The sequence below is a fragment of the Mercenaria mercenaria genome, chromosome 8 (genome assembly GCF_021730395.1).
Source record: "Mercenaria mercenaria strain notata chromosome 8, MADL_Memer_1, whole genome shotgun sequence".
Taxonomy (NCBI): domain Eukaryota; kingdom Metazoa; phylum Mollusca; class Bivalvia; order Venerida; family Veneridae; genus Mercenaria; species Mercenaria mercenaria.
Genome location: NC_069368.1, coordinates 63,994,250 through 64,003,385, shown reverse-complemented (window position 1 = coordinate 64,003,385; position 9,136 = coordinate 63,994,250).

Genomic DNA, 9,136 nt, shown 5'->3' with positions numbered 1-9,136 from the left:
GTATTGTGGAAGGCAGCGGTAAAAATATTTAGATACATATGTGCAAAAATGAACGACTAGTTGATATATTTAAAAGTTGAGTTCTGTATACGGTCCCTTTCTTCTTGACAGTTGAAATATTTCTTCCTAAATCAAATTGTTACTGAGATATGAGATGTTACAGATCAATCACTGTTGTACAGTTGAAATCTACTGTCATCAACGAAATCTGCAGGTTTGATAAAAATGTAAGAAAAAAAAAGAAGCGGTGAGAATAAATGAATAAATAGCTTCATTATATTGTAGTTAATATCATAATTGCCACATTTTACTTCTGATGTTTGTTCACTCAGTCATGCCAGTGTCATTATGTAATGAATGTCCGCAAAGTCGGTGCTAGTGGGCATGATCTGGTGTTGCAATTTATCATTTCGTTAACAGACTCAAACTTTCATATTCATGTAATAAGGATTATAGTTTGTTATGGTATCTGCTGTAAATAAAGTATTGCTATGTTTCTTAAAATCCTTGAAACACTAAATTTATTTGCACTCATTAATATAGTATAGTATGAATAAATTCAGTATTTTAAAATAAACATGTAACAGAAAATAAATGTTAAATAACATTAACATTAGTTCTTTGATTTTCTTGTGGCCTCTTTTGTACTTAGCTAAATTATTTCTATCATTAAAAACAAGGAACCCTATGGTCTCTAATGAGCAAAAATGCGTAAGATGGCATGCCACCACAACAGATCATATTGCGAAACATATGGCAGAATAATTACATCATGTATTGTTGAAGGTAAAGAAAGACAGATTTATATTAAACTAAACATATACATGTATATGGTAAATGCAAACGAGAGACAGAAATTAGGTATAAAAGCAATTATCCATTAAAATTTGGGTCCGTATTTGTTAGCTAATATTTGAAACTTCTAATTTTACCTAAATCCCTCAGCATATTATAAAGATAATCAGCTATTGTTTAGAAGATAAATCAAGACATTCTTGTTCCTTCGGCTATATATAAACGTCATCAGTATCATTAAAAAAACACTGTATGGGTTTGGAAATGGGCATTTACTTATACTGTTTGCTAGTAAATATGTATTTAAGATCGCATAATCATTCTTTTCCAAATTTAATCACGACCTTTGCACAAATCTGGGAATTTATCCACCACTTGACAGATGAAACCTTCTGTCTAGGAAACACTCATACCAAAGAGAGACACGTGTTCCAGCCATTAAACGAATAGATATACATTTTTTTTAAATCTAAGAGTTTTCTGTCTAAAATAAAGCATATGTTTAATAAACGAATACGAAACCCTTTTCATGTCCAAATGAATGCGGAAAAATATTCAGTAGGAAATGTCCAAATTGTGGTGTTCTTTTATAAAAATGCCTTTAATTATACATTAGAAGAATATATGCTTCAAACAAAAATTAACAATTATAATAGAATTATAAGCAACACTTATAAAATGTATATGTTTGAGAAAAAATAATTACGTATTAAACTCTAAATATATACGTGATTTCGTCAGTCAAGTATAAGCCTCAGAACAACTTTTTTGGCTATAATAATGACAGGATTTGCAAGCAAATCTTTAAGAAAGACGTACATGTACCTTTTAAAAGGACATAAAGTACATGCGCGACATTTGTCTATCCGATTATAAATTTTATCACTGAAACAATACAGGGACCTATAAAGATTATTTAATAATGATCAACTAATGTTAAAGATTTGAGTACGTATAACTCTCCCCAATAAATTCTGCGACTTTAATCAAATCAAAACCATTAAATTTTGTATTGCTTTCATAATTTCATGAAGATTGTCAGCCACAATATGATTTTAAAGCACCAGACGGTAAATTAACATGAAGAGGGTAAATCGTTTTCGTTTCTGTGTCAGCGTACCTGAGATGTAATTATAATTTTGAACATGGTCTGCAATTTACCTGTACCTGACACGTAAGGGACTACCGTAAATGTCATTACGAATTTGTAAACACTATTGAGGTCCTAGGATGAACAGGTCCAATAAAGATATAATCTATAAATGGTTTCTGATGTTTAGGTATACCACCTTCGGCGATGATTAAACACTGGCTTTCTTGTATCTTGGCCATGTAACAATGTAACGAAGAAAGAACTATTCAATTCTAAGTGAAGTGCTGAATGGCAAGACTCAGCTTAATTATCTCTTGTCACACCATCGTTCATTGAAAGATTAGGTTAGTGTAATTTTAGTGTAAGATAGCGTCACATGTTTTGTCATTACGAGATATATGTAATGAAGAAAGCAAAACTACATTGTCTTTTTGAACATTAATTTAATACGAATATGTCGGAATTTCTTGTTATATTTCCAGATTATAAGAGTTGATTTTGTTTGTTTGTTTGTTTTGGGTTTAACGCCGTTTTTCAACAGTATTTCAGTCATGTAACGGCGGGCAGTTAACCTAACCAGTGTTCCTGGATTCTGTACCAGTACTAACCTGTTCTTCGCAAGTAACTGCCAACTTCCCCACATGAATTATCAGAGGTGGAGGACGAATGATTTCAGACACAATGTCTTTTATCAAATCGTCACGGAGAACATACGCCCCGCCCGGGGATCGAACTCGCGACCCCGCGATCTGTAGACCAACGCTCTCCCTACTGAGCTAAGCGGGCGGGCTTATAAGTGTTGATGTCCATAAGAGTTGATGTCCATGATATAATTATTCAGTTTGTATTAATAAGTTTGAATGAATCAAACCATATACGTCTACATTCACCTTCCTATTGTAGAAATCCTTACAGATCACTCAGATACGCTTTGAAACCATGCACTTTATTTTTGGTTATTCTAGTATAACTGGGAGATAAAATATTCATGCTTACATTGTGACACAAAGTATTAAACGGAAATTTTGTTATAGATATAATAATTATCTGGTTATTCAATAACAACACACCTTGGATCAGACCATTCTAGCGTGCACAAGGGAAGGCAATTGTAGCCATACATGTAAAACCAGAATAGCACTGCTGTAATATCAATGAAACGATGCTAAAACACCTGATGTCCTAACCCTACAACCAACTATGTCTAAAAACTGATATGACAACAGATTTGAACTAGTAGTAAAGGGATGTATATTTTCTATATGTGAGTGTAAATGTATGCTGGTAAATACTGAAGATACTATGTTGATTTAAATCTATAATTTAACAATAACAAAAAATGATGCTTTGTTACAGAAACGTATTCGAGAAGCACTAAAGCTGTCATATTTGTCTAGAGCAAACGTGTCCGAAACTCCTTAAATGTCAAATTATTTTAAATTCTGTTTACGCACATTTTTTTATAAAGTTATAACAATACAAAATACGAGTAGCCAGCAATCAACATTAACCAGAAATTGATACAGCAATAAGTCCATTCTATTTATATCAATTATGTCTCCCTATAAATTTTGACATGGTAAAAAACTCGTACAGTGCAAATTTTAACTAATTTGAAATAGACATCTAAATATATTGTTATCTGAGACCTTTAGCCCTAAGAGGACATTCAACATTAATATCGTTTTCAGAGGTCCATAAAAAATAATAGTTTAATCATTCATTACATTACTATTAGATCCACAAGAAAAAAAGTATCCCAATGAAATTTGACCTCTAAAATGTCACCTTTACAACAATTTGACGGCACTTTGTCTTGTGTTTATTAAACAATCCTCATATAATGTGAATGTTTGCAAGTAAGCTATTTCAGAATAAGGTCATAAAATCGGCTTAAATCATGAACGAAATGCTCAACGTTCTGAAACTCACCAATATATTTTTCGACCGTATTATTTACGAAAATCAGACGTAGTATGAATATTTTAATTGTAGTACGTTTGTATACAACTGAACCATGATTTTACCTTCAATTAGCTTGCAATGTAGTATCGTCCGCGAAGAATATTTCTTTGTTAATAATTAAATTAACCACTCGTGTGTGTGTCCCTGAGATAATAAAATCACAAAGGTAAAACATGAATAAATAATAACACATTTTGTTTTCATTTGATTAAACTGCTATGAATATATCTTGTATAAGTTTTATGTTATGTATATCTCATTTCCCTTTAAACATTTTTACTGACCTAGTTTTCAGGCTTCTTCTGTGATTTGTTTATATTCTATGATGATCCAGAATGTTTTACCACAATAATGATAAACGGTGTTAAATTACATTTCAAGCATTGTTCTTTGATTTCCAAAATTTTCATTTTTATTCTTGTCGATACATGTAAGTTCTGGAAGCTTCCATGATGCTTTAAATTAGAAGCTGTCTAAAGACATATTTTGAAACATAACATTTGAAAGATTCAAATTAAATTATTGATATCAAAATGTATTTTTTGAAGAGAGGATTAATTTTATATTATTTGGACATACAAAATTTTGTTTGGATTGTGAAAATATTACAATTACATGTAATACTATTTTGATTTTAATTTTAATGTAACAGGATTCGGACTATTCTTGCATATTAGGTTGGATTTTACAGCGTTTTGACATTTCTACTATTGAATGAATTTTAACTAAATGTTCCTTTAGTTTGTATATTCTCGCATTGCTATTCATGTTTTAGTAAATTTCCTTCATATAGCGATGAACTGTCCATATATCAATACATTACTGTTTTCCTCTGTGCTGGTTTGTTTTGTCTGTTTTTTTTTTAATACTTTAAATAATAATTAATTGTTACCCGTAGACGTAGCATTAACACTGCTTTAGACTTTTGTTCTAGGGAAGATCCAATTCATACGAACTTACTTTTACTTTCGCTGTATAACTGTAAAGGTACCCCAAAAAATAACAATGCGCTTAGTAAACAAATAAAAAATATGACTCACGTATAAAAGTGAAACTAAACCTCTATTACTTCCGGAAATTATTTTGTCGACGCACTGCGTGATATTTCCAAATTTATCTCATCGTCTGTATTTTAGTGCCAACGACTTGTATGGTGTTTGAAAACATTCAAATCAGTGATAAACGTACTTACTTACAAAACGTTTGTGCCAGGAAACCCTATGTTGAATTCGACACCAGCGAAACGGCAGCAAAGGCTTTTCAAGAAGCGCAGATTTTAATCATGTACCTCTCAGATTTGAGGTATGTGAACAATAATTTGTATGGGTCATTGTTCAGATCTTTCTGTGAAATGCATTCATGTCTCGCGGGTTTTATGCCCCTATTCTTTCTCTGCCAATATGTAAGATTTGAAAGTCATACCTATTATTATTATTTAAACTTGAAATGTGGAAAGAAAACTGATAACGGACGAAAGAACAAACGCCAAAAATAATACATAAATATATATATGTATTGTGTTATTAAAGTCAGCGGTACGAAGGTCTATTAGATAGGATTCAAAGTTTAGTTATTTTTTGTGCATTTGTCGTGTTCGGATATTACTTTTACACTGTCTTCTTCATCATAAAATCAGGGCGATATATAAAAAAAAACTTGTAAATTGTTAATCGACTGCAAGATACAGTTAAAACTCCGAAAACCCGGACTCTCCAAAAACCGGAATCCTCTGAAAACCGGACGATTTTCAAAGTCGAAAGTTTTTCCTTTTTAAGTTCAATTAAAAAAGCACTCTGAATACCGGAAACTCTGAATTCTATAAACCGGACGTTTTTTATGGCCACAAAGGATTATCATACATAAAAAATCCTCTGAAAACCGGACAGTGAGTGTCAAGACTTATATGTATTATCACTTAGAATTGATTAAAAAAAAAAAACATAATCCCAAGCTGGTGACAATTTTTTGTTTACTAGCTAACCATCACAAATGTTACCTAAGTAGGTTTGAAAAACATATATCTGTGTCTTTGTTTTTTGAATATTAACAATAAAAGATAAGCTTATAGAGTGCAAAACATTTTAATCTAATAGGACATAGAACTGAGGGTAGGCGTCCGGTTGCAGGACACTGTAGATATCATGTACACATTCACTTCGTATACGCCGCAAGTGAATTGCTTTATTTTCTGGAATGTACACTTTAATCTAATACATTTTGGTACCAGTAACTTCTTGGAAACAGAAAAAAAGTAAATGCATTATCCAAGCGTTTAGCATAAACACAACTTGGCTTAGCCACGGACCGTTCCATGGCAATGTCACACTATGTTCCTTTGTTTGTGCTAGTTTTGTTTTTATCATTACATGTGTTCGCGTGTTTTCCCTTTATAATAGTCTGTTGCACGTCCGCGTGTTGTTGATTGCGCTTTAGAGAGGCTGCATTGTTGAATTGCAGACTTTACTCTTGGATATTCATCCTAGTTAACTTTTAATCTATTCAGCAGCTAATTCGCTGAGTACATATAAAGAAAGCGATCTAAAGTAATTGTTATATACCTACAAAACAGAAAATGAAGAAGATTGAAAATGTATTTTAATTGTATACTGTATCTATGTATATAACTCTTCACCCTCTTTCGAGTTTTATATGTCATTGTAGATTTTAGCCTATACAACTTACTGAAATTGCTGTTTTTTTGCTCAGAATTTCAAAGCCATTAACAGTGTCAAAAGTCGAATAAATAAAAACAACAATGTTGTTCAAATGATAAAAAAAGTATACTTATTGCCTTTTTAGTGATAATGAAACTCTGGCAGGCAGGGGCGTACGAAATCACGGAAAGGGGTAGGGAATTCCTCATCACAAAGCTATTTCTCAAAGAGGCATTTAGCACGTATAGCCACATCCTTCTATATGATTTGGTTTTGTCATATTTCTTATAATCAAAGATATCACGAAATGATTTAAATTATACAAAAAGAAAAACATATACCTGATACTTCTGGTATGGATAGTGTACCGATTGAAAGTTTCTGTTACATCTAAATTGCTTTCCAATGTGTGATGCTAGATTAAGCGTCGGTACAATTTTAATTACTTTAAAAAAAAAAAAATAATAATGCACCGTTTCCGTTTCTTTTGAAAATGATCTAATTTCAATAGGTTTATCGATCATAATGAATAAGAACGTAAACTCAGACATGCATTTGTTCATCCGAAACATGAATCGCTACGTTGTTTTGATTTACCTGTTGTAAAATTGCGTTTGACAGTAAGCGATGTTACAACGTTTATAAAAGTATTAACTTTGATAATGTATTTGAATTAATATGTTATGTTATTCAAAATATTTAATGTGTTAGTGTTTATGCTATACACAGAGGAAACTTAAAGCTTAACGAATCTTTTAACTGCAACATCTGTTATAGAACATGTATCCAGGATTGATATATGTACTATAGGAAATATACTACCTTTCTTATAAAAGTGTATCTTTTATTTGCTGACATTTATATTTTTAAAGTGACATGCCTGTTTTTACAAAAATGGATTGCAATTGATATCAGATATCTATAATGATATACCAGTATCGTTGAATTACATATTTTAATGTGTTTCGTATGCAATTAAGCTAATTTTCTTCTATCCTGCATCTAATTTCAATAGCGTTACTTACACTATTGAGTGTATTCTATTTATTTTATCAAATAAAGGAGTGTTTGTATAGTAAAAAAAAATAAAAAATAAAATGCACATAATAAAATTTATATTGTTTTTCTTCTTTTTTTTTTTAATTCCAATTATTAACAAACGAAAACATTTTCTACATTCTGAGAAAGAACAACATAATCTTGAAGCAAGCATTGAAACATCTGATGCTATATGTTTTAAATTTGGATACAACATATTGATGCTGCTATTTTTTCATATCTGTCACATATTTTATAATATGGCATCAATTCTGTAATCGTTTTCCTGAAACCTTATATTAGAAAGGTAATTATACCGTCTGCATTGCTTCAATAATATGATAAAACATTCCTTAAAGCTACGGATATTTATCAATAGAATCTAATTTTCGTAATTAAATAGTCGTGCTAAACCGTTCCTAAGATGTCGCCTCCGTATCGTATCTTTTAATTTAATGTGGCCGATTCGTAGAGATAATATCTATTTCATGAGCATGGTACGAGGCAAATGCGTCGAAATTCAAACCAGTATGCACCAGAAAACAGCAATGAACAATAACATTGACAATAATAGTCTGTTTTGAATTGCAATATTGTTTTTGTTTCCTATATCTTGAAAAGATATTTTTATGAAAGCTTGTGTGATACCTTTGAAGAATTAAATTGGTGACGTTTTTTTTTTTTTGATCATCATTATGGCATCCATCTTGAATTTAAAAATGGCTGCTACATTTCAGTATGTATGTCCTTTTATATTCAACCTAGCCTTAAAAAAAACCTGTTTTGTCTCACTAAGACATGACCATATATATTTCTAAATGGAAAAGGCTTGTTTTGTACGGATTATTTAACAATTTTATTAAGTATTGATTTTTTATACATGGATAAAAAATTTCAAATGCAATTAGCAAATCGTCTTTAAAATATCTAATTCTTCAACGGTAAAATGCGGTCATCCTTTAAAAGAAAGAGTATATCTTTCCAAATGCATGCTTCTTCAACTTAAACATAGTATCAACTATTTTGAAACATTATATTTATACATCAAATTTTTCAGGCTGTAGCAAAAGTTCCCGCTGCACTTAATACGTATTATAATGTATGAAAACTCAAAATATGGTGATTAATTTGGAGTTGTTATATTTGATTGTCCTTTCCCTTTAACATCATCTATTTTTACATGTAAGAGTACAGCTTTTTCCGAAATCTACTACTGGAAGCCTGGTTCAAATAGATACGATAGTGTCATAAATTGAGATACTGCTGTAGAAGGCAACATGAATTAACATTAGCAGTTTTGAATTACTTTTAAGTATAATAGTAAGATATGACTTTAATAAATTGTTTTCAGTCTTACACAAACAATCTTTGTCAGTAGCCTAACTTCAGCATATGAACTTGTTGGTGTTACATGTGTGCATCTAAATTTGGATTCAAATATGAATATTTGTATGAAATATGACGAATTCCACCCAACACCTTTCCCTCACACACTCACTGCATTTGATAACTCTTTCTAAATTTTGATAACTATTACAGTCCTAGATATCTATAAATAAATACATAGTTTAACTACACAAAGTTATATGTT